The sequence below is a fragment of the Ostrinia nubilalis genome, chromosome 27 (assembly GCF_963855985.1).
Source record: "Ostrinia nubilalis chromosome 27, ilOstNubi1.1, whole genome shotgun sequence".
Classification (NCBI taxonomy): Eukaryota; Metazoa; Arthropoda; class Insecta; order Lepidoptera; family Crambidae; genus Ostrinia; species Ostrinia nubilalis.
The window spans coordinates 8328512-8355081 of NC_087114.1; the positions used below are offsets into that span (position 1 = coordinate 8328512).

Here is a 26570-nt window from a genome sequence, read left to right on the forward strand (position 1 = left end):
TGAAAGGATGAGTCAGCCATGTGCCCTACGTTTGACCAGCGCTATCAGCTGAAAACACTATCGGAAAGGGGTCGCCTTATCGCCAGGATCGGGTTGCTGTTGTGATTGGGCATTAATGCGTTATGATTGCTCGTTTGTGTTAGGTTTCAATAATAAACACGGGTCAGATCGGGAAGCTCAACTAGTTATATTATTTCGTAATTACGCTGTGGTAATAAACCAAGCAATCGCCCCTTTTTTGTTGCACTTTTGGTAATTTTTCCAAGTTTCTGACCAGATCCAAACATAGTTGCTGACTTTCTAGAGGATGCTGGGTAGGCATTCTCGTCTATTAATTTATGGGTACTATATTCAGCCACACTTATGACCTGTCTCGGATTTGAGGTGACTATCACCAGATATCCTTGATTCACTATTATTTTGCTTTTGGCAATAAATCTTCAATCGATGCAAATAATGGCAATAACTGCCAGACGTAAGGCCTTACAAAGAGCGCCACAAAGCACGGTCAAAGTCATCAGCTACTATCAGCTCTTGAGATCCTCAGTCCATTGAACAAGTGGGTGGTGTAGTGTCTGTACGTTGGTTTCCACTCAAGAACCCATTTGCTCCTCCTTCCATCGGTTCTGGAGGGCTACTCCGAAACTCTGTTTATGTAGTTTCAGGTCTACTGTCACCGTCTCTCATGCTGGCATCTCGCTTTGCGTGAGAGGAATAGCAACACTCGAAACTTCGGATAACTTTTTTGGAGTAATCCTGCTGCTATAGATGTCTCGAAGCGCTGGTAGGGCAAAAAAAGAAAGAGACATAGCTCCTTAAGAGCATTTGACGATTTGTAAGTACTAATTTAATTAGTCTACACAAAAAAAGATAATTTTGAGTTTGATTCTTCTCTTTAGTTCCAAAATGGTCCATTAAAAATGGGTCAAATAGTTTTCCCCAAGCAGCTAACGCGATGGTAAACATATTTAACGAATCTAAATGAGTCATAACTCGAGTAGCTCACCCCGAGTGTGCTCAGCCATGGCAAACATTGGCGGTGTTTGTGGACAAACATTGCTTGCTTTTTTAGGGTTGTTTGCCACGAGAGTGGGGATTGGAGCAATTCCTCCAATGGTTGGCTCTGGAAATGGACTGCCTGGCTAATACAGGTTTGTTGGGCTAGTTTATTTGTATTCATTAATAGGTAATGACCGCAGTCCCATTTGATTTACTTTTGTTTGCTTTGTTACTAGTTTGTTGTGATATTGTTGTTGTTCTGTGTCTATCAACTCTAACGGACATTTGTCCATATCATCATCATCATCATTTCAGCCACAGGACGTCCACTGCTGAACATAGTTCTCCCCCAATGACTTCCACGTCTGGTTAACGGACAAAAGCTGTTCTTTATTACAGATTTGTTTCTTTTTTCCTTCTCCTATTTGTAAGTATTTATTGTTGGAATTCTGGTAGAGTATAATGACTTCCACTCTTTCCCTGGCCATCGTAAAAGGTCACAAGGTACCTTAATGAAAAAGGGCTACTATAAAGTCGATGATTATTTAAAAGATAAAAATGTTTGGGATGCGTAACTGCTTAGCTCGCATAAATATTTATAACTATGTATTTTGAAAACCTGTAAACCTTTGAAAAAGAGGCTGACAATAGTGTCTGAGTTTCTTGCGCTGCTTCTTCTCAGCACTGTCCCATTTATTGTCCTGAAGCAGTGGTAGGGTTAATACTGGGACGTGTAAAAGTGCTTTTTTAAAGCCTATTTACAGAAATAAATGAGTTTTACTGTTTTTTTTTTTTACAAGAAAATCAGGGGTCTGTCCAGAAAGGGTACGGGGCAGAAATTTATTTATTTAAAGACTATTGCACACACAAGAATGTTCCGTACAAAAAGGGGAGCTTAATGCCATAAGTCATTCTCTACCAGCTGACCTTGAGCAAAACCGAGATATTGGGTAGGCGGTGATAAAAATTGTACCCCAAGCTCTTCTTTTGCATCTATAAATTGGAATGGGTCGTGCTCCTGCAGTGGTGACTAAATAAATGACCTTCTCATATAAATCAAGGAACTAAAGCCTGGTCCGTGAGCACGTAGAATTTTGTCCAATAACCCCAAGCTACCCATCCTTATCGCTCGCGCGTAATTATATTGCTGTCGCGACTGTGCGACGGGCGCCCGCAGTGAGTGTGCGAGCGCGACAGCAACATAATTACCCGCGAGCGATAAGGATGGGTAGCTTGGGGTCATTAGACAAAATTCTACGTGCTCACGGACCAGGCTTTAGTATAGCGCAAAGAGTCAGTCAGTGCCTGAGGTTAGAGGTATGTGAGCGGCACGCATGTTTTTGTTGACGTCAAACGTCAGCGAGACTTCATAATGTGCTACAGATTTGTATGCTCTGTCAAATCAAATCAATAAATCATTTATTGTCTTAGTTATAGGTATTACTATTGATGTGCCGTTCCCGAGAACGCTCTCTCAGCTGAGAATATTCTCGGGAGCGTTCCCGGGAGCGTTCTTCTAAGTGAGAAAGGTTGAGAATCATGTTTATAAAATGGAAATAAATAAACTTTTCTTAAGTAAAATAGTATTAAATTAAGTCAACAGATAAGTGTATATTAAACAATACACCCTATTTGCAGTGAAAGGCTATATTCTCAGTGTTCCCGAGAATATTCTCGGGAACTTTCTCGGCAATATTCTTGGCAACTGCAACTTTATTATATTTTATTTTTTTCGTCGTGAAATGTCGTTTTAATGATATGAAAGATGACAGAAATTTCTTTTTACACGTAATTAAATAATGTAACTGTCATTTTTTTCGTTTTTAACACGCTCTTATTAGGTCGTCGTGTATGTAACTAATTATGTAATGGAATCTTAGAATCTGAATTACTAAGTCTTGTATCATTATGAAACTTGGCAATTATATGTAGATTCGAAATGACAATACAATATTGTGGTACCAGCTGGTCTGATGGAACTGGAAGGTGGCCAAAAGAAGTCCTAAACGAAACGGCAGAATCACATCGAGTTTGGGTTGATTGGATGTCTTTTCGAGATCTTTAAGTGCTAGATAATGTCCAGGGTCCTAATGATGGAGTCAGGAGGTAGCCATAGGAACTCCTAAAAGAAACGGCGGAAACTCATCGAGTTTGGGTTCGTTGGATTTGTCTTTTCGAACACTTTAATGCTAGATGATGTCCAAGGTCCTGATGATTTTTTACTTTTTAGTGTTGTTAGTAATTAAAAGCGTGTTTTTAGTTTTTTAAACTATTCTTATTTGACATTAAGGGCATATTTCACAATCGCTTAGTAAGGGCCTGTTTCGCCACTTCTGGATAAGTTGTGGATAGCCTGTCTGACGGATCATTTGACACATTTTTATAGAAAATACGTGCTAGCTAGATTGATCCGACAGTTAACGAATATATCCCGTACATTAGTCTGCACGAAATTAGAATGGTTCTCAAACAGCTGAAAAACAACAAGGCACCGTAATCCCGTCTGAGTTTCTGAAAGCAGGCGGAACGCCGGTACTAAAGGCCCTAAACCTTGTTGAAGCATTATAGACCCATTTCGCTTCTGAGCCATGTCTACAAGCTGTTTTCGATAGTCACGCTAGCAGGCTCGACGACTTTCAGCCCCCCAAATAAGCCGGTTTTCGAAAAGGCTTTAGTACCACATACCATAATAAATACGCTACGGCAGATTATACGGAAGATCAAGGAGTATAATCAGCCACTTTGCGTTTGTGAACTATGAGAAAGACTTCGATTCGATTGAGACATGGGCAGTGCTTCAGTCTCTTCGACTGTGCCAAATTGACTATTGATACATTAAAGTGTTGAAAGGCTTGTACAAACACGCCACAGTGACAGTCCGTTTTAAAATCAGGACCCGAAACCTATCCAGTTGCAGAGAGGGGTAAGACAGGGAGACGTCATCACCACCGCCCTGGACGATGTTTTCAAGCTTCTGGGCTGGAGCGGATTCAGCATACATATCAACGGCGAGTACATAACCCAGACAGCAGACGATATCGTAGTCATGGCTGAGATCGTGGAAGATCTAGGCACAATGCTCGATGGTCTCAATAGAGTCTCTCAACAAGTGGGTCTCAAAATGAACATGGACAAGATTTAAAAATCATGTCTAAAAACCGTGTTGCACCCACTCCTCTAAAAGTTGGAGACTCTATACTCGAAGTTGTTGAATATAATGTATACCTGGGGCAAACAGTCCAGTTAGGTAGGTCCAACTTGGAAAAAAAGGTCAATCATCGAATCTAACTCGGCTGGGCAGCCTTCGGGAAGCTTCGATATTTTTCACGCGGCTTCTCCGTCGCGTCGCCTCTCCGCTTTAAATCCACTTTGAATCCGCTTTAAATCCACTTTGAATCCGCTTGCAATCCGCCAGGGTGGCAAGAGCCTTAAAACTCAGAGGCACACTGATGTTCAAATACCGTAGCCGAGTCCTAAAGCCGCGGCACGGGTTCGCCACGAAAAGAGTGAGCAAGACTGCAATATCTCACTCACACGTTTTATGCCTTGTTTATAACGACTAGTCTTAACGCCCAGTTAATAAAACATCGAAACATTACAAATAATATCACATATAAACAACAAAATTTAAATTAAAACTAAATGTATTCTGTCGAGAACACTGAGAATATTCACGGGAGCGTTCTCGGTTCTCGAGAATATTCTCACTGGGAATATTGCCGGGAACGAGAACTTTCTCAGCGGCACATCTCTAGGTATTACAATAACACAGATCTTAAATGTATACATAAGTCCGCTATAACCTGCCGATTGGGCGTACAATATTTTATTCGTATGAATACAGACTACGTAGTTGCAACAATTATTATAACTACATAACAAAACAATAAACATTGTAAAATCTTGTAGCTTAAGGTAGGCTAGTTAGACTAATTAAATAAATAACATCAAGCGCTAGACTTATAAATTAATATAACGTGTACTAATAAAAAAAATCCCACCACTACAAACGCGACCCACAAATGTACAACAAAAGTACGCAGTGCAATCCCTCCCGTGCAGGACAGACGGGAGACAAAGCGTGAAGACGCGCCGATTAATCAAATTAGACGCGCGACTGTACGCCCCCGAGTGCGTCCGTATTCATAACGCGCACCAGAAATTTTTGTTTTGGAGATTAGTTACTTATTTTTTGCACTCGCTACATTTTAATATTTAATTTATAAGGTTTTTTTTTACATTTATTGTTTACTTATACTTAAATGGGATAGCACCATTTTGATGCCCATTTTTATAATATTTTCAAATGGTAAATTAGTACAAGTTACTAAAAAAATTAGGTTAGTTTGAAATCATTTTAATAGTTACAAATTATGTCCAAATAATATACCTACTTATTTATACCCCACTATTATTACCTAGAGCCCGTAGATTTGCCTCTGGCCCCCATTCTAAGTAAAATTCATAAGTTTTGTAATTCAAGGCTGTATAAAAACCTCTTTACACGTGTCAAATATAAATAAAGTCATCGTCAATAGATCTTTTTTTTTGTAAATTCCCATTAAAAATTAAACAAAATTGGCATCTAGATAACAGTGACTGTCACAATGATGGATCTCCCCGAATAGCATAAATTGTATTAGAATACTTGATTTAACGCTGCCATTGCCATCTGGCCGCAGGATGTAGGCTCGTGTTGTTTTCCTTGTTTTAATCTATTACGTATTCTGACATCGATCTCTTTAAACGTAGATTATTCTGAGAACATCCTCGAAATTTTGGCCAATAGGTACACGTGGTCATTTTTTTTTTGTTATTTTGTACAGTGACTGCACATCGAAATAGCATTTATTGTTGTAACCACATAAAGTCGTCGGTACATCAAGCTAATAATTATTTTTATTTAAAAGATCACCAACAAGTTTACACTAAACTATTATGACGTCTTCAAATGCTCTTTAGCCACTAATTACTGCGACGATAGCCATTTTTTTTTATTATTAGATATAATACAAAAATAGTTAATTCAACTATTATTATACTGGTTATCGGGAATGTCTTGTTACTACTTAAGCCTATACAATAAAAAAATATTATTATTTTATTAATTAATTAAATTACAAAGTTAGTCAAATAAACGAGATTAGGTCGAGCCTTTCGTAGTGGACCCCCAAAATCCTATTTCCGTTATAATGTTTAAATGTATGACTTAATTTGAATAGCTGCATGCGTCATTTTCGCGATGCTGTTTTTCACTAGTTTTGACGAAAAACAAAGCTTCTGGGCCGATAGACATTTCCGATGTAGGCGGTCTAGAAACGTGTTTGTTATCATTTCAGTAGTTAAATAAAGTTTTTTGTGAAGTTAAGTTTTGAAGTTTTTAAAAAACTTTTTTGAATAGACAGAAGTTGTTAAAAATGTAAGACTTATCAACTTTGTTTTGATTGCTTCGAAAATAACGTACTTCAATTCTCTAGAATTTCTCTTTTCTATTTCTTTGTTTTTTTTTTTAGTTGAAGTACTAATTAACAAATCTAAAAAAGTAATTACCTAGGTACTGATATATTTTTTGGTATTTTTCTTCCTTTAATCTAAGTTCCAATTCCAAATAACTTATATTCTTACCTAAAAACAGGATCGCATTATAAATACGTCCCCCAGAACCCCATAATCACTTCACGCTCGACAATATTCGTTACGTTACAACAAATCATGGCGCTCTCATCCCCAAAATACAGCCCTCTCTCTCCCACTAGCGGCACTCCGCCTCCGCCAGAAAGGGACGGAGGACACGTTTGGTCCTGACATTGTTATTACAATTAGTGTAAGTTAATATCCGCGTGTAATGATTTTGGTGTAAAATTGTAGATGCGAGAGGGAGAATATTATTTTATAAGAGTTAGGAGAATGTACATTTTTGTTTCAAATTGCACTACAACTGCATAAATTGCCAGTGTGTTCATTTGCTGTATTTTGTAGTTACTTTTGAAAGCTGGTTTTTCAAGCTCTCGCAGTTTAACCACTTTATCTTGTACACATTTGCACCCTTTTCAATTATTTGAAATAATTGTTGTTGTTCTCGGAATAAAAAGTAGACCATGAAAGGGGAAACAATTACTTTTGCTGAATAGCACTCAAAATCGACTGCCTAATTCCTCGGGTGGGACATGAAACCACAATCTCTTGTAAACTGGCTCTAAACACTTGAGCTTTTTACTATCCTCAACGAGGAAGCTCTTGGCCTGCATCTCACCTGATGGAAAGGGATGATAAGGCCGAAGGTGGATGCGATTTCCACCCGCAAACCTCAACCACAGAGAAACTGGCTATTTACTTAGAAAATGGTAAATTGCTGAAATTCAGCGAAATACAATTGCGCTAACTTCAAGAAGATGGGACATGCATGAACACGAAGAGCTTCGCAGTTCCATTGGCATACCTACACCGTATTTAACGGTTGTAAAAAATAATCCAACTTGAAGGATACTTAACAATATGTCAGCAAATCGCACGATTTCCCACACCATAAGCGTGGGCACTGGGCTTCCAGTAGGATGGATGAGCGGTGCAGTAGGGTGACCACTAAAAGTCATTTATTTTCTGCAAAAAGGCTTTTATAAAGCGAGTCCCACGTCAAGGGAGTCACAGGACCGCTGTTGCTGCTGTCGCATCTACGGCAATTGAATACGTGAAAGTTGAACAGAAAGCGAGATTATGGCAATCTGGAAATGAGGCTACAGTGATGTTTAAAGTAATCCCATGTTTTAAATTTCATAAATCAATAGCTTAGGTGGTATGATATGTCCCATAAACCGCACAAACCGTGGTCACCCCACGGCACGCGCCGGCCCAGGACTGTACAGTGTACAGCGGTCTACGAGATATCCTCAAAGTCCTCAAACAATTTTGTGGTGTAATATGTCCCATAAACCGCAGAAACCATGGTCACCCCACGGCACGCGCCGGCTCGGGACTAGCGGTCTGTTAGTGGGGCTAATTGATTTACATAACGACTGCAAGCCGTTTGTTGGTTTAGCGACAACGAAATTATTTAAAAAGCGGTTGTGGCAAAGCTGGGTTTGTGTTTATGTTGATGTTGTTATGGTTTGCTGGTGTTGGATCAGAATATAAGCCACTGTTACATTGATGGCACCATAGTCAATAAATGATCTGTGGTTGCTAGTGAGTGCGTTGGTGACTTGCTTCAACCCCAAGACCTGCCGAAGTGTGGACCAAGTCTAGTTGTTCTTGGATCCTATGCTTTAATGTCAAATAACAGATTTCCCTGTTCAGCATTAAGTGATAAAGACAAACGTTTTGAGTGAGTGGCTTGAACAGTCTCAAATGATGAGGGAGAAATATGATTTCGTACTTTTACTTTAAGTCTTTTCATCCACCGGTCCTGCGCTACCCGCATCCAGATACTTCCCCAATGGCCTTGGTCCAGCTGTGGACGTCATTTGGCTGAAACGAACTTTAATTGAAAGTCTTTTGGGGCAACTCCGACAATTATAAAATTTTAAGAGCCTATTTCAAGTGATAAAACATCCCAGGATTGGACAACGACAACGTTTGCTTTCATTTAGAATTTATGCTTGTGTAAACACAGTAAAAGACCAACAACAAATAAGCAATTCGACAAATGACACCAAAATGTCACCGCAACCACTTCATTGACCCTCGAACGGCGTCCTCCCACAGACTACACACACTCAAAATGGCGCTTGCCCGACACGCGTTTCGCGCCACAATTTGTTTTTTTAATCCACCCGCTGTGTGCTTGTCAATATGCCGCCAACCTGTTGGCTGCTAGTCTGTGGTTCGGGGTTTTAACGATTTGGGTTTTCGTTACGCTGGATAACGTTATTTTGCCACATACTTTATTCCAGTGATAACGTTTTAGGCCATTTCGGGATCAGAATTAGAATTTGTTTAGGATAATAAAGACTAGACATTCGCCAGTAAATCATAAAGTATCAAAATAACATCACCATCCTTCTGGCACGTGCACTTCTGTCTACCATGTTTGCACGGACTTCTTCTCTGTTACGTTACATATTGATATCTTGTAACCATATTTTTGTGACCTAAACAACAGAATTAGTATATTATAGTAAGTAACCGGCCCTTCTGTGGTCTGCACAGTGGGCTGAGAGTGTGAGTTTACATCAAACGTAGGTATTAATTTAAAATTTAAAAAATGCATGAAAATTTTAGTTTTTGAACATTTCCCGCTAGGGGCGCTGTACAATTCGTCATACATTTAATGTAATTTTTGACATGTAAACTCACACTAGGCCCTCTGGACAAGAAGTCAAAATGTCCATCTTTCCTAGAAAAAAGTAATCAATTACCAAATGAAATTAAATTAAATAAATAAACATTGTGGTTGTAAATATGGCGCCCAACAGTTTTAACAGCTCAATGTTTACAAAGTCTGCCTATAGGCTGCGCTGTGGTGCAATAAATTCAATCTCATATTTTGCTTGCCAATCCACCGTAAAATGACGGAGATTTATAGCTTTTTATTTACACGATATCCTTTTGATGGACCCCTCTTATTAGGGTTGCCACTTTTTAGGCTATTTTATTTGTTAGAAAATTATACGTGATATTGTCAGTCCTGCCTGAGATATGTTCAGCAGTGGACGTCCTGTGGCTGAAATAATAAGTATGTAGGTGGTTTATGTTATGTTACTTAGTTGGGGTTGGAGCGTAGGTCTCGTAGTTGAAATAACCTTCGTTTCAGCCAAGTGACGTCCACTGCTGGACAAAAGGCCTCCTCGAAGGATTTCCACAAAATTGCATTATTTATTTACATTTTATTTGCGACTTATATCGTCACTAGCTTTTGCCCGCGGCTTCACCCGCGTGAAATTCAGTCTATCACATAAATTATAGCCTATATGTTATTCTGGGTTATAAACAATAATACTGTAAGGTTTCATCAAACTCCGTTCAGTAGTTTTAGCGTGAAAGAGATCTAGCGTGTCTGGATGTTTTAGCGACAAACATCCAGACATCCAAAGTTTCGCATTTATAATATTAGTAAGATACACAGTATTCGAAATATTTCAATTTTACTACAACCAAAGAGGCAACCCTGAATCAAACCCTCATTTAGCCATCCAGTAGGGGTCGAGTTCTTTTTTAATTTGCAGGGGTGCTCTATTGGATTAGAGATAAGGGAATTGCCTATAATTGAGACTTTATATGGTATGTGCCGTGATTAAAAACATTCTGGGTCACTTTATTTAATTATTAAATTACAAAAAGATCAATGGTGATGATAATTTGTCGTTGATAACGGTCATTTTGGATTTAGTAATAATAGTAGTTTTGTAGCCGTTAAATAAGTTTTTTAATAGTGGTATAGATAGATGTCTCTGTCAAACATCTTGATTAAAGTCCAATTCAATCAACAAAATAATTTACAAACATAGGTTCAGCAGAGCTAACCCGTTTATTGCTGAAATTGGAAATCTGAAGGACTTTCAGATTCGTTTCCCACCTTAAGCAAGCGATCTTATTTTATTTTATTATTTATTTAGGACAACCAACAAGATAGGCACAAATACAAGAAAAGGGGTTTTTCAATCTTTTCAAGTTATTTTTTTCACTGACTGGAAACTTGTTTCAATCTTCATAGATTCTGCCTGTGTTTGATCTACTAAATATTGCCCTATTCAAATGCCTCTAAACTATGCTTGAACTTGAATTTAGTTTTTATTTTGTTCGCGTGTGTTTTGTGGCGTGTAAGAGTAGGCGCACACCGTTGATTTTTCGTCAGCCGATAGTTTAGTCGGGCAGTTGGTCAGTATGGGCATGTATGGGAGTGCGCACACTACGCCGATTCGATTTGGCCGATTCTTCATACAATTTAAAATCGGGTACAACTATCGGCCAACTAAAAATCAACGGTGTGCGCCTACTCTTAGTATTTTAGATTTGACAGTCATGCCTGAGTAGCGTTACCAAGTTCTGTATCAAACGAGACTGAACCAGGCGAGAATCATGAAAATGTGAAAGCAAAATGATTTTTATGGACAGAAATAAATGTGCGTTAATGCAACAAAAATCAGTCTGAACTCTGATGAGTTGTCGACTGTAGTAGTAGTAGCACAAAATATATTAGTAGTTAGGTACTTTAAGATAATAATGCTCGGCCTTAGCGCTATTATTAGATTTTCTAGAAACTCAGGACGAGCAAAATAATTTTCTAGCAATTACCCTCTGTTTACAAAGTCAATAATGCAGATTAATTTGATAATATTCAGAGATAACGGTACTTATTGCCCCTCGATCGCCAATAAATAATTATTAATTGCATGTTTATTACATTATTTATGTGTTTGATAATACATAATAACAATTATGAAATAACAAGTTCAAAATATTTTTGTTTCTGGGAAGAAGACTATAAACTGAAGATCTTATAATAATGTAAACATAAAATAATATTAATTAAATACGTATCATTTCGTGGAAAACATCACAGAATAATTTATAGTATCTAAATATAAATTTACCTTTGGACGATGAGATAGGCCACTTACGCTATAAAAATTTGTCAATGTTTTAGACGAGAAACTACAGAAGTACAGAACAGTTTTGTATTCTATTAAAATTCTCTTCACCTAACTAAAAATTAAGGGCACTTCAATTTATTATTAAAACCTGTAGCTTAACTTCTATGGACGCAGAAAAAAAATTACTTTAGTTGGCGCCCAACGTGGTATCTTCTAACCTTTAAAATTTTCCTCGATGGAAAATTCCTTTTCTTTAATTGTAATCGTTTATCATTAATAATGAGGCCCTTTTCATTATTAACGCTAAACGAGCAATTACTATTAGAATCGATTGAAGTTGTAACCCTCAGTAATATTGTTTACTTTGATATGCCTATTAATTTTGCTAGATATTATTTATGACGTAATTACTTGGTGTTTTTTTTATAATTAATGTTTTGTTATTCATGAGTATGTTTATTTATTGTTTATAGAGTGAACCGTGCTGCTCACATGGGTAATGAATAGATTTTACTTCACTTATTTTATTCTACTGCTTATGTTGTGTTTTTGAATTTCTTAAGTAGGTAGGTATGTTATTTACATTATTTGTTACTAGCTTTCCGCCCGTGGCTTCGACCGCGTGGAATTTTGTCTGTCGCAGAAAAACTTTATCGCGCGCGTTCCTGTTTCAAAAACCGGGATAAAAACTATCCTATGTCCTTTCCCGGGACTTAAACTATCTCTATGCCAAATTTCATCAAAATCGGTTCAGTGGTTTAGGCGTGAAAGCAAGACAGACAGAGTTACTTTCGCATTTATAATATTAGTAATATCTTTAGTGTTCGTCCACCTTTGCGATGTTCTATGTTTCGACCATAATTTTTCATTTGGGAAGATAAGACTGACTCAGTAAAGATTTGAACTTATATTTCCCTACATTTAGCGTTTATTTTAATATCCTTGTGATCTAGTTAATATTTTGAGTACTCACTCAGTTCCCTATTAGTTATTTGAAGAAAGCGTAGCTTAGCACATAATAAGTATTAATTTCAATATCAATATCGTGGGGAACCGCGTCTATTCTCACAACTTTGTAATAAAGAACAACTTTGTAAATAAAGGCAAAGTTCTTTGAAGGTCACAGGTTCTTACTCGAAATTATTCGTTACGAAGTTCCAAAAGTTGGGGCTTCGACGCCCCATTCGAGTAGTTATGTCATTAATGTTTATAAGCAGTACAATAACTTTGTTTTGACATTGATTTCGAAGACGAATAGATATTTGAAGGCATCTTCGGTCACTAATATTCGACCGGGTGTATTTGACCAAACAATAGTATTTTTTAATCTCAGAATAAAACGCCAGTTTTGACATATTTCCCATGCTGAAACTGTCAATGTGCCAGTTGTACCAGGAGTTATTCTCGGATAAAAGTTTGGTCTAATCGGGCCTAAGAATCTTATTCTTCTTTCAGAAAGATTTGTTTGTTTGTATTGAATAGGCTTCGAAAGTACTCGACCGATTTGAAAAATTTCTTTCATCATTAAAATCCTACGTTATTTCTAACGAACATAGGCGGTACGGAATTCGCAAGGTCAGCTAGTCACTAAATGAAAGTTTAGTCGGCATATAGTATCCATACGCAACTCTATATTGCTATGGCCAATATTAACAGTTGTTCATCTTATATGTAGTCAATACTTCTACCATTTTCTTTTAGATAGTGCTTACATAAGTCAAATATTTAAAAAAAACTTAAGCTTTGCCTTTACAAATCTCATAAATAATCTTTTTGCCCAAAAGCGATCGACACCAGTGGAAAACGCCCCGTCCGCGTACAAGCCCAGCGTATAATTTGCACGGGGTGGGCATCAGTAATGCAAGGATTAGAGCCCGCTACCGAGTAGTGACTCTTGGCGTATGTAGGCCATGGCAATCGATGCGGTGACTAATAACTGAATTAAATGGAGTTGTTATTATCTGAGTGGAGAGTAAATGCGATGCTAGGAGAACTATATTGTGCAAAGAGTTATAGTACTATAAATCTACTTATACCATTTTGAAGCTCGTTTTTTTGTGAGCTTCACTTCGATCGGGTAATCCTTGACAAATTATTATTTGGGTTTGGAAGATGAGCGGTTCACTCAAGGAAGTTCTGAAACATCTTATCGTCAGGTTCCTAAATCATTTGAACTACAATAAAAATAAAACCTCTAAGTCCTACAGTTTCAGCTTCACAATATTTAGTTCCCATGGTACAAAAAAACTGTGTCTGTCCACGTAACTTTATTTACTAGTAGTTCAAGTCATTTATTCTGTGTCTTCTTTCCCTTAAAATCAGATTTCCACGTCACGAAAATAAATCATTCTTCCGAATTTCAGCTTTTAAGATCTGTTATTTTGACAATCGTTCAGTCCAATCAGTAAAGCCAAACAACATTTTAAGCATATTTCTAAGTGATGATTTTGTTTCACTCGCTTCATGAGTCGGACGCCATGGAAAACGCCCCGGACAAGCGCAGCGTATAATTTGGATAAGCCTTCGCATCGACTGCATGCTTATTATTGCCTCTGATGTTGGCTGTCCCTCACGTCACCTAGCACGTTTGATGTCGCGGATGTCATTTATAAAAATGGCTGTGGAAAAGGCATTGAAGAAATGATAGTTTTACTGGTTTATGGTACAATTTTGGATTGTTTTCTAACAGAAGGTATTAAGTTTCAGCCAAACCGACGCGTGCAGAATGCAGATCGCGTCGGCGATGGCGATCACTGCGCGTGCATAGGCCAATGTACGCGTTGGTTTGGCTGAACCTTAAACAAATTTGGTTACTGGTAGAGATGGGTAGTGGGTAAAAACCCATTTCACCCGATTGGGTTAAAACTGGGTGATTTGGGTAAAAACCCGATTTTTACCCATTATCACCCATTCTGGTGGGTGAAAACAAAAATAGCGTTTTTTTTAAAGTGAGAAATGGTATTTGTTGCTAAGGGGGCGTTCTAGTGTTACGTAATGCAATCTGGGGGGAGAGGAGGTCTTGAAAAACGTTACAATGCGTTACAGTGGCGGAAGGGCGGTTCGATTTCAAGTTTTTAAGCAGAAGTACTTTGTAGTTGGTGTTGTTATTTGTAACTTTATACCGTAATGTCATCAAAGAGAGAGTTTGGCATCTTTGGCATCCCCCCCCTCCATGTCCTTGCCATGATCACAAATTATTGTGTTCCTACTAAATTTCTTCTAAATCGGTTGAACGATTCTTGAAATAACACCATTTTATAAAATAATTGGTCACATCATCATAACGTGATCAATTTTACGATTTGGCCACGATATAAATGCATATTAGTGTTAAATTTGACTTATTACTTATTAATCAATAAACTTAAATGAGAAAAATTCAATAAAAATAAAGAAAAGATACCAATTGAAATAATTATAAAATTATTTGTTTTCACCCGGTGTAAACAACCACGGGTGGAATGAAACGGGTTTTTATTGGGTTTTTACCCTCATGTGAGTTTTTACCCGGGTGGAAACCCATCTCTAGTTACTGGTGACTTGATCTTCCAGTTTTTCTTAACTATAAGAGGTAGCTCTTGGCCTGCATATCTTACAGAGGAACTGGCTATCTTTACCTCCCAACTATCGAAATACAACAATGCTGTGTCTCACAGAGGAACTGGCTATCTATACCTCCGAACTACCGAAACACAACATTGTTTTTATCACGACAGACTTAGGCAAAATTATGATCTCTATCCAAGACCTGTGGAACAAAGTTGTAGATTTTCACCTGACAGATACCCAACCTAAGAAGGGACTACCTTCTTTTTTTGTTGACACTGAGGAAATGCTTTGTGTACCGTCACCACTGTCGGGGTACGGTAGTGTCTGGGAATGGCACCCTGATAGTTCAAAGCAAGCATTGGGAAGCCAAATCCGTAAACTTTAAAATGTAGGTACCAGATAAACAAACGTCATTATCGCAATCTTCTTCTTGTCGTGTCGACAACAAACCTACACAGCGTCAGCCCAAAACTCCGCCACAAGAGTGACGTTGTCAGTAGCCTTCATTAAATCTTCCTGCGTGCAGTTGTTTGGGCACGCAGGGCACGACATCATGTCCGCAATTATAATATTAGCAGTTAGCACTATCTAGATTGCTTCTGCTTTAAAAACCATTACCAAAGATGTAAGTGAAAAGCCAGTAACGCATTATCGATGTCCCATCAACGCAATATTGAATCCCTCGCGAGTTGATCTGTGCCCCATTGAAAACTACCCCCGCCTGTACGGATTAACCATTCGCTTCGTGACATCCCCATTATTGTTATGTTCCGCTAGTATCTCTGGGGTAGCGTGTAGGGTGACCATTCGTCAGGATTTTTCCGGATAAATCCGGATATTTTCGAAATTTTGGAAGTTTGTTCGAGGTTTTGGTTTGAGCTCCTCCGTAGTGGTTAGATAGTTGGACGCGCAAGATGTAGTCCTGGGTTCGGTTCTCGGATGGGAGCGAAAAATCAAATACCCCTTATTAATAAAAAAATACACCTAGGATGAACACTGGATTAAAATGACATTTCCATACTAAATGACAATTTAGGCCAGAGTTCAACTAGGGTGTAACTTTTATTAATAAGGGGGTGTGTGTACCCACTATGTTTAAGAATAGAGTGCAAACAAATAAAGTGTAATTTTTGTTCTTAATGGTTAAGAAAGGAATGCTTAGAAGGCATTGTCTTCCATCATATGATATCAAACGTCTACTACAATGATTCAATAAAGGTTTTACTAGAAGAAATAAAGTTAGCATTAATATGAAATTGGGTGGACTCAAAAATTTCTAAATGGTAACCCTAGCTAAGGGATGGACGGTGAATCGGCGTTTTATGGGGTCCAAAAGGACAAGGGGTGTTTTTAATTTGGAGCTATGGTCATTTTTAGCGTTGGGGGGTTATGTTCATTTGTTGATAGGTGTCTTGGTGCAATATTAAACGGTAAATTATCTTTATGAGTTTTCTTACATTTATGTTGGTTGATAGATTTATTTTGTCGCTTCTACACGTTGATAGATAAAAAAGTAACTTAATTTTTGTTAACACCGCAAAAAAGTGTCCCACTTAAATAGTTGGGAAGTGAAATAAGTTATCAAGATTGAGTCCCCGCTAATTCTTGACGTAAAACGTAAATTAATAACTACCTAACTGTTTGTGTTCTTCTGATAACAAATATTTTACGTACTTTGTCACTTATTGAATGAAATCAAACCCATTCAGGCTTCAAAAGCTCTATTACTTACTTATTCTTTAAAGGAAGCGTATTTTCAACCCGCCCTCCGTCACTTCGTCATCTTGACGCAATCGAGTCAAGAGCAGGTCCCGCTGATTATCCTTATTAATTTGCTAATTGTGTTTATTAATTCGCTAATTGCCCATTGCCTTGTATTGTTCATGTAATAAGACGTTGATGGCGCGCATTATTCGCGCTTTCACTCAGCTAAAAGGACAAAGGGATTAGGTTGATGTACGGAATGGCGGTGTGTCCGGAGTGAGTGGTAGTTTTCGGCTGTCAGTCAAGTCGATTGTTTGAGATATCCCGCAGACTACAGACTTATGCTCGTTTTCACTATCATCCCTATTTTTTAAGTGACCTCTATGGTAACACATAACAGGAATTTTGTTTTCAAAGGGGTCACTTAAAAATTAGGGGTTGATGGTGAAAACGGGCATTAGTCGACATATAGTTTAGTTGGCTTCCAAGTTCCAATTAATCAGTCTTCATAACTATGTATATTTTAAAGACTTTGTAAACCCTTGAAAAAGAGGCTGACAATAGTGACTGAGTTTCTTGCGCTGCTTCTTCTCAGCACTGACCCATTTATTGTCCTGAAGCAGTTGTAAGGTGGGACGTGTAAAAAAGCTTTTTATAAGCCTACTTGCAAAATAAACGAAGTTGAATTTGTATGGGGAATCACATATCACAATATGAACATGTTCATTGATCAGCAGTCTGACCAATCTATCGGCCAACTAAAAGCTGAGCTGCCTTAGGATTTTTTTTACACTTTTATTATAGGTGTTGCAGTTTTATAATCTTTTAACTGACATCTGTCGACGCAGCTTAATTTTACCACCTCCACTTATTTTTAATCCATTTTCATTTACCAAGCGCGATCAACGCACCAAATTCAATGAGCGTATTAATTTTTTTAACCCTTCACTTAGTTATTTTTTGATAACGTTATTGTTATTGCGGATTATAACGCAACCCTTGCGTGAATGCGTTTCCGAACAATTAATTTTTGAGTGTCGCGGGTATTTTAGACCGCGCGGTTGGTATTGGACGGGTTGAAAAGATAATTGTAATTTTTTATTGCGTTTTGTAAATGTTGTTATATTTTTTGTGAATGTTATGGTAGTAAAATAAAATTGGTAATAAAATTAACTGTTTCATTTCGAAGCAGCACTGAAACGATGTTTTCTGTCCCATTAAATGTAGGTTATTGAATCGGTTAAAAATCAATTAAAAAGATAGTAAAGCTCCCAAAACATTTTATTTGCGTTAAAAATAAGTATTGTTTGATTAATTAAACCCAAAAAACGTTACCAACGCAAAATGGCATAACACAAAAAGAGCTGATTTTCACAATAACATACGGATACAGTTCGAGGGATGCAGATGCAGAAGTGAACTTTTATTATTTTTTAAATTAATGAAAATCTCTAAAGCTTCTATAATTTTTTTGCAGTCACAGAAAAAGCGGGATACCAATCGCCATATGGAGGCATGGACAATGGAATGGTGAGTTCTTTTTTTATATTCTTAATTATTTGATAAATAACTCTGTAGTTAAGGTATTCTGTGACCTATTGTGCATAGGTGTTGTATTTTCACAATTTCGGTTCTGCAAATCTTGATGTCAAAAGAGTGTTAATATTCAGTTGACTGTACACAGCCAATATTCAGTTTCCCAATATTCAGCTTTATTTGCTGTCGTCTACATTACATATCTATCATGTTAGTCATTAACGAGGGAAAGAATCAAGTTTGTATTTGGTTTGGAACTCGAGATATTCAGAAATTGTTGTCCTCTTCAGGTTATCTTTTTTAAAGGTTTTATTATGATAGCAATTTTATTCTAGACAGTTTATTTCAAAGCGAATTCTCGGCGTTAGTTAGTATCTATTCTACGTTAACGATACCTAGATTTTTTCGAATTTTCAAGATACCTCAATGTTAACATTGTTTACAATCGAGGCGAAATATGAAGAAAATAGAGTTATCTCACTGCTTCAGAAAAAAAGCGAAGCAAAAAATAATATATTCCCACTTATAGGAGATACGGGAAAAGGTTTCCATTCGTCTGCGTTTTTGCGAAACCTTCGCGTTGTTGTGACCACAGTTTATGAAAAGTTAGGACAAAAAAATCAACGAGTTTTCTGGTCAAAATTAGTGAAATCTCAGTAAACGCTGCACATGTGAGATGGTGGAACAATGTGTCTTGTCCTTGAAACCCGTCGCCATTGACAAATTAAGAAGTACATAGATTAAAATTAATGATTTCATACAATAACTAAACATTTGTAATAATGTATCATAGCTCTACCTAATTGGATAGCAACGTCATCATCATCATCATCATTTCAGCCACATGACGTCCACTACTGAACATAGGCCTCCCCCAATGACTTCTACTGCCACATCGCACGGTTGGTAGCGGCCTGCATCCAGCGCCTTCCTGCTACCTTTATCAGGTCGTCGGTCCACCTTGTAGGTGGACGACGATCTGATAAAGGAAGGATAGCAACGTAAACGCAGTATTTTTGATGACGTATTCTCCTATTAGATACGTATGTCTATCCCAGTGATTTAACCGAAATATTATTATGCTATTCAGCCTATCAAATCAGATAGAGTATTTCGAACCATTCGCATTAATTATATTAATAGATCGAGATAATCTGTTTCTAATCTTCTCTTGAGTTATTAACTCGTATGTATTATTTTGTGGAGCTGTAGTTTTCTGCTAAAATATCGATTCGTTTAAAAAAATCCCAGGAAAGTCACATCTCATGGTTACCCTACCAAGGAAAAATACAGTGGACGTTATAAATCACAATATCGAATTCAACGTACGTTTTGTTATTCCCTTTTTTGGAACTAACCTTTTCATACTTGGTATAATATTGTTTGTATAATATTTACTATGCAGTCGTCAGTACATAAGATTATTGCAAAATCGCACGTATTACAACTCAGTAAGGAAATGCATGCCTGTGTCATGTCTCGGTGGTCTGACGATCTGGTGAAGATCGCGGGAAGCACCTAGATTTAAAAAACGGGACGATTCCCACCTCTCATTCCCACCGCTGCAACTCCTGTGTAGCCAATAGAAACCCAACCAGTGAAGGCCAAGTTTATCCCGGGGGAAAGTTAGATTCGGACAATGAGCTTCTTCTCACTGGCCCATATTACCGTCCCGAAGTAGTGGAACGTGTTCTTTGGATGTTTCGTGTGTTTATGCATACTTGCATAAACTATTTGATTTGATTCCTTGGAAAAGTTTTTGTCCACTCTGTGGACGTCCTTTGGTTGATTCGAACGAAGCAATTGCGATTCCGGAAAACACAGCGTGGTAATTTCACGCACAAGGTGGACCGACGACCTCATAAAGGTAGCAGAAAGGCGCTGGATGTAGGCCGCTACCAACCAAGCGATGCGATGTGGAAATCAGTGGACGTTCTGTGGCTGAAATGATGACGAAGAGAGTTTCATAGGAATTGCTGAGTGGAAGGAGAGAAATGAAGGCAGTTTTAACTTCTTACCCGACTGCGTCAGAAGGAGGGTTATGTTTTTTTTACATGATAATTCTCCGGCCTTGACTTGACTTATGGTCCTATGTCCCCTAGATGGGGCAGAGGGCGTCCACAACAGTCTTCCATCGCGTTCGGTCTTGAGCTATGTGTTTGATCTCGCTCCAAGTCTTGCCGATCTTCTTCGCCTCGTCTGCCACAGTACGCCGCCAAGTTTGCTTGGGGCGACCACGCTTGCGTTTTCCTTGGGGGTTCCAATCCAGAGCCTGCTTTATGTAAAATTACACCGGTTTTTTAGCGACTTAAGAAGACCATGCAAGATGTCCACGCGTAAACTAGTTCCATAATGTATGGTCCCATACAAATTGCATCCCGTGTGTAATCGCCTGGTTGTATGTTTTTAATTACCCCCATTGTGGTGCTAGGACTGGTATTGTAAGGCATGGTGCACATGTAAGGTTTAATATAACAGAAGAACATAAAAATATCTGTTTGTAAATATTATAAAGAGCTGTAGTTTTCTGAATAAAGAAACAAAAATAAAACATAGGCTGAGTTACACCACCTTAACTTTAATCTTAACCGGTGTTTTTTAATGGAGTTTGACAGATTTTTATGACTCCCTAATGAGTGTAGTCTTAAGATTCAAATCCAGACCTCATCTACCATAGATAGTTGTGACTGTTCAGAGCAGCAGCAGCATTAGCAAGGCGATAGGCAGACACTGGATCGACTATCAAATGAATGTTGCGGGAAGACCTGGACGCAGGCACATGGTGGACCAACGATCAAGTTAATATCGCGGGAAGCATATGGATGTAGGAAGTGCAGGACCAGTCGTTGTGAAAACATTTGAGAAAAGCCTATGTCCAGCAGTGGACGTCTTTTGGTGGAAACGAATTAAGGCAGGCGTTATGTGCCAGAACTAGTATCAATATACTTGGTACATTTGGCGTATCTAGGGCTACTTTTCAGGGGGGCTTAGCCCATGACCCATGACATGCGAGTCGGTAGACCAACATCCTTCATCAGTCAGACCATTCTGAGGGGCTCAGGATATACGCGCATGTGCAACCAGCCTTACTGCACACAAAAAGGAGACCGAAACTGGATCTAGTTTTATTTACATGTACTTACAATACAAGTCGATATGTAATAACGTGCTATTTGACGCGTTTTGCGGTTTCCAGTAATTACTTATATTCATCTCTATGGCCAAAGACATAGACGATAATAATTATTGATGGCATCAACGGCACGTCAAGGTATACATGTGAGGTCTTAAGCAGTTGCAATAGAAGCGAATTTGGAACAAAAATGGGTAGGTTAATATGCTGACGTCTGTATACAATGGATGTTGATACGGTTGTATCTGGGATGGCACATCATACTAAACATCTAAAGTAGTTGTTATAGGTGCGATTTTGGCATGGACTATGATGGACGAACAGGTGGTCCTTATTTACTAATATTAAGTTATTACATCGCGTAAAATTGAACTGGTATGTAACTTTTTTAAAGAAATGTCATAAATATACATAGACTGTCTTATACAGGCTGTTTGTAAAATTGCTGTTAGGGTTTAAAAAATAAGATTATAATTTTTCTTTTAACTTGAAAATGTTCATGCTTCATGAAGTCTTCAGTTCCCTAACTCTGAGTGATTTCTCTATGTTATAAAATGGCTGTAAAAAAGTTATTGTGGAAATTTTTACATGGTGATAACGGGTGGTATATTTTTGCAAGTAAAAATATGTCGTTTATTTTATAGTTTTTTTTATCGTTTTGTCCACAATATAAATAAATAAATATCCTTGGACATCTTACACTGCGCTTCTAGTCACTATGGGTACTAGACATTCTTGTATATTTTTACCACATAAGTAATTTTCTTTTCTAGTCTTGTGTCTGTGTGCATAGAATATTCTCAATTTTCATGCACACCCTGTATATTCTCATTTTGCCTAATCGTTTTTGTACTAATTTGACAAGTCGCGTCGCCTAAACCAGTTCCTCCTTCATACCTTGGGAATGTCACCGGCAGATGTGTTGTGGTCTACTAGACAGGATAAGGCTGCGTTTCCACTAGATATGTGCGAGGATGCGTAGCGAGCGAGGGATGTGATTGTAAAGAACCAATAGAATCGCTTCATTTCAGCTCGCATAAATATTTATAACTACGTAAACTATTAAAGTCTGTAAACCATTCAAAATCAAAATCAAAAATATTTATTCAGTTTAGACCACAAGTGGCACTTATGAACAAGAGGCTAACAATAGTGACTGAGTAGTTTAAAATATTAAATAGTGACTGAGTTTCTTGCGCTGCTTTTCAGCACTGACCCGTTTATTGTCCTGAATCAGTGGTAGGGTTAATACTGGGACGTGTAAAAGTGCTTTTTAAAAGCCTATTTGCATAAATAAATCAGTTTTATTTACCGAGGCGAGTTTCTGGTGGAGACGCAGCCTTAAGCAAGTGCATCTTACAGACACAAATAAAATTACATAGGTTGTATACATGTGAGTAGTCTATAGCTGTCGCAACAAAAAACTATTGAATTATCAGTGCTAGAATACTTCGACGCGCGTTAGAAACGGCATGTATGTTGTCCTTTCAAGTCTTAACTAGTGAACCGATTTTGATGAATTTTGGTTCAGAAATAGATAATGGTGCTTTTGAAGAGTTGTGCAATTTTTGTCGCGAAAATAAACTTGAAGGGGAATAAATAGTGGTGAAAATTTTGTATTACTGATATGAAAACAATTTTCTTTCGGAAATAGGTAGTAGTATTTTTGAACTGGGCACGTATGTCATTTAAAATTTCAGATAATATGCACATATAGACGAGTTCGAAGTTGCGGGCAAAAGTATGTACGTACTTTTGACTTTCTGCGTTTCAAAGGAGAAGGAGAAATTAATTAAAACCGAAAATATGTTTTTCGTAACTTTTTAATTTTATAACTTTTTATTTTATAATTTAGATAATTTAACCTTTTCTCAGGCCTATTGCGATTATCTTAGTAAATAAAAGGCTAAGTAAATAAACAGCCGATTTCGCTAAACGGCCGGTAATTGCCTTTATCGGGGTCAACGGCCGGGTTTATGTCCAGGGCTGCCTCTCGAAGTAGTTCTTAAGGGCCCTTAGTTTTAGTATCCGGGTACGGATGACAGCGAAATGTTGGTTTACTGTAAAAAAAATGGTAAAAATAAAATAATATGAAGAGAAAAAAAATATAGACGAATTTAGAGCTTTCTCCTTTTTTTTTGAAGTCGATTAAAACTTAAAATCTAAAAACTAAAACTTAACGCCAACGGGGAACATTTTTTCCTGCATCTCGCGACAAACTTAGATTGTGGTGGCTGTTTAACCAGGCCCTGCCACTAACTAAGGCTAAGTACTCACGAAGCTGTTTTCACCAGAACCCACAGCGGTGGAGATACCGCGGTTCTATTTCCATAATCACGAGACTGGAGTTCGGTTGCGATCCATCATCATCATTTGGCAGAAATTGAACTAGCGACCACTACCTGCTACTACTACTTATTTATATTACCGGCAGACAGTGGTGACTGAGTTTGTTGCGGCGCTTCTTCTCAGCACTTGCAAAGTGTTGGTCTTGAAGCGCTGGTAGGGTATATTATGAGACGTGTAAAGGCTCCTTAAGAGCAAAATATATGACGATTTGTAAGTACTATTTATTTAGTCTAAACAAATAAAGGAATTTTGACTTTGACACTCGAAAAGTCTAAATCTAAAGCTATTATCTCCTCAAACATTCTCATGGCGTTCTTGCAAACTTTGTCGTTTCTGACCGTACCCAACATAGAGTTCATAAAATTGTGTCCACTCGAGTTGGCGATAGGCGACCCGTTAAGTAATAGAAGGTGTAATGTCCCATTACCCAGGAAAGTTCGTGGTTCGAATCCCCTTTTGGTCAACTGCACTGAGATAGGCCGAGTATTTGATACTGTTTGTAAGTGGGGCGATTTTCACTGTGATAGATAAGTCGTGCCTTGTTGAACCCCTGCATTCAAGGCACTAGGGATCGATTACTCTTCGAACTTAGTTCGGTTCCTAAGACTATGCTGTAAAATATTTAGGTCTTATAAGATTTGTATTGGAATACTTTCAATGTTAAGATACGGATCGCGTAATTTTATTTTTGCTGCATTTCCAACGTTTTCTCATTGTATTTTTCCGCCGTACTTATTGACCTATACTCTCTAAGTGGGCGGGGCACATAGCTTGTAGAGCTGATGGCCGCTAGGGCAGTAAAGTTCTTGAGTGGCGACCACGAGCCGGAAGACGTAGCGTGGGCAGGCCTCCCACTAGATGGGCCGACGATCTGGTGAAGGTCGCGAGAGGTGCCTGGATGCGAGCGGCGTAGGACCGGTCTTCGTGGAAATCCTTGGGGGAGGCCTTTGTCCAGCTGTGGACGTCTTTCGGCTGAAACGAACGAATGAACGAACTCTCGAAGTGCCTATGTCTCCAGATCTCGTAGTTAGTTTATCTTATATGCTAGTTCGACACTTTCTCACTGTGTTCTTTGCACATAACTTGTAGTGTCAACGTAGGCCTCGCGATTTGTGTCACCACTTGTCGTCTCTTGTTGTATCTTATAAAATGAATTTTGATTTACTTTCTATACGTCCACGGATCTTATGATTTTTCTTCTTTATCTCACCCACCTGTATACTGCACATAACGTGTCGTCTCTTATCACCATATCACCACGTGCCCCGTGTAACGTGTCGTTTTGTACCGTAGTGACCGTAGTACGGCGTGGCGGCACGTCGTGCGCGTTATAACATTCATATTTGGTTAACCTTCTATTATTATGCTAGTCTGAGGCTTTCTTACTGTATTACCGCACATAACGTGTCGTGTCACCACGTGTCGTGTGTCATTACGTATCGTCACGAACCGCGTGTATCTTATAAGATGTATGTCCTCTTTTTCTCACTATATCCCGCTCATAACGTGTCACCACGTGTAACGTGTCATGCTGCACCATAGTACGGCGTGGCGGCTACGTGCTATTATAAAATGTCTATTATTATTAGGCCGTTCCCTTTCTCACTGTAACTGTTTCGTTTCACCACGCATTACCATGTATCACCACGTATTATAATGTGTCACCACGTATCACAATGTGTCACCACGTGTAACGTGTCGTTCTGCACCGTAGTACGGCGTGGCGGCGACGTCGTGCGCGGCGCCCAACGGCCACCACCAGCCGGACCGGCGCCACCACCAGCACCACCACCACCAGCACGCGGACGTGCCGCCGCAATGGGTGAGCGGGACGTTTGTGACGTGTTTAAAATGTGTACTTTGTGACGTAGCTGTTGATGTTCATACGTAGCTGTTGGTGTTTACATGTCTTGTGCTGGCAAGCTGGCAGTAGTTGTTTTGTGTTCATTGTATTAGCACGCTTTTGTTTTGTTTACTTACACGTAGCTCAACACAATGCCGCTGCAATGGGTGAGCGGGACGTTTGTGACGTGTTTACAATGTGTACTCTATGTTAGCATGTAGCTGTTGGTGTTTATTCTTCGTGTTTTAGTTCACTTATTTGTTTTGTGTTCACTGTGTTTAGCACGCTTTTGTTTTGTCTACACGTACCTAGTTGACATTTAGACGTAGCTGTTGGTGTTTACACCACCACTATAAGCACGCGGATGTGCCTCCGCAATAGGTAAGCGGGACGTTTGTGACATTTATAAACGTCGTTTTGTGTTAGCAGGTTAGCACGTAGTCTTTTATGTTTATACGTAGTTATTTTGTGTTCACTGTTTGGCACGCTTTTGTTTTTTCTTTTACACGTAGCTGTTAATGTTTACACGTAACTCTTGGTGCTTACACGTAGCTGTTGGTGTTTATACGTCGAGTCTTAACTAACGTCTAACTCATGTCCTTAAACAATAAACAGGTTATTACACGTAGTTGTTGGCGTTTACGTGTGGTTTAGTTGTGTTTTGTTTTATGTTAGATTGTTTTTCAATGTTGCACGTTATTGTTGTTGCCTTTTACACGTTGTTTTTGGTGTGCACATGTCTTATTTTTTATACATTTCTTCTTTGTAGTTTATGTGTGTTGTCTTTTTGTGTCGTGTTGTTTCGTATTTTTGTGTTTGTGTGATTTCACTTATTTATAACATTATTGTTCTGTGTATTGTATATTTTGTTTAGATGCCAACTGGAATCCAATAAGTTTAGATTAATTAATTCAATAAATTTAAGTAG

At 38.4% G+C, this 26570-nt stretch overlaps 1 long non-coding RNA gene across 1 annotated transcript in view; it reads left to right on the plus strand.

Annotated features, from left to right (window-relative positions):
• LOC135085067 (uncharacterized) overlaps window positions 1-25114 on the plus strand; it is a 40766-nt gene extending 15652 nt beyond the window's left edge. Inside the window, exons 2-3 of the long non-coding RNA XR_010260011.1 lie at window positions 18259-18311; window positions 25102-25114. This is a non-coding gene — a long non-coding RNA (uncharacterized LOC135085067). The remainder of the gene's footprint in view (window positions 1-18258; window positions 18312-25101) is intronic.
• Window positions 25115-26570: the final 1456 nt, after the last annotated feature.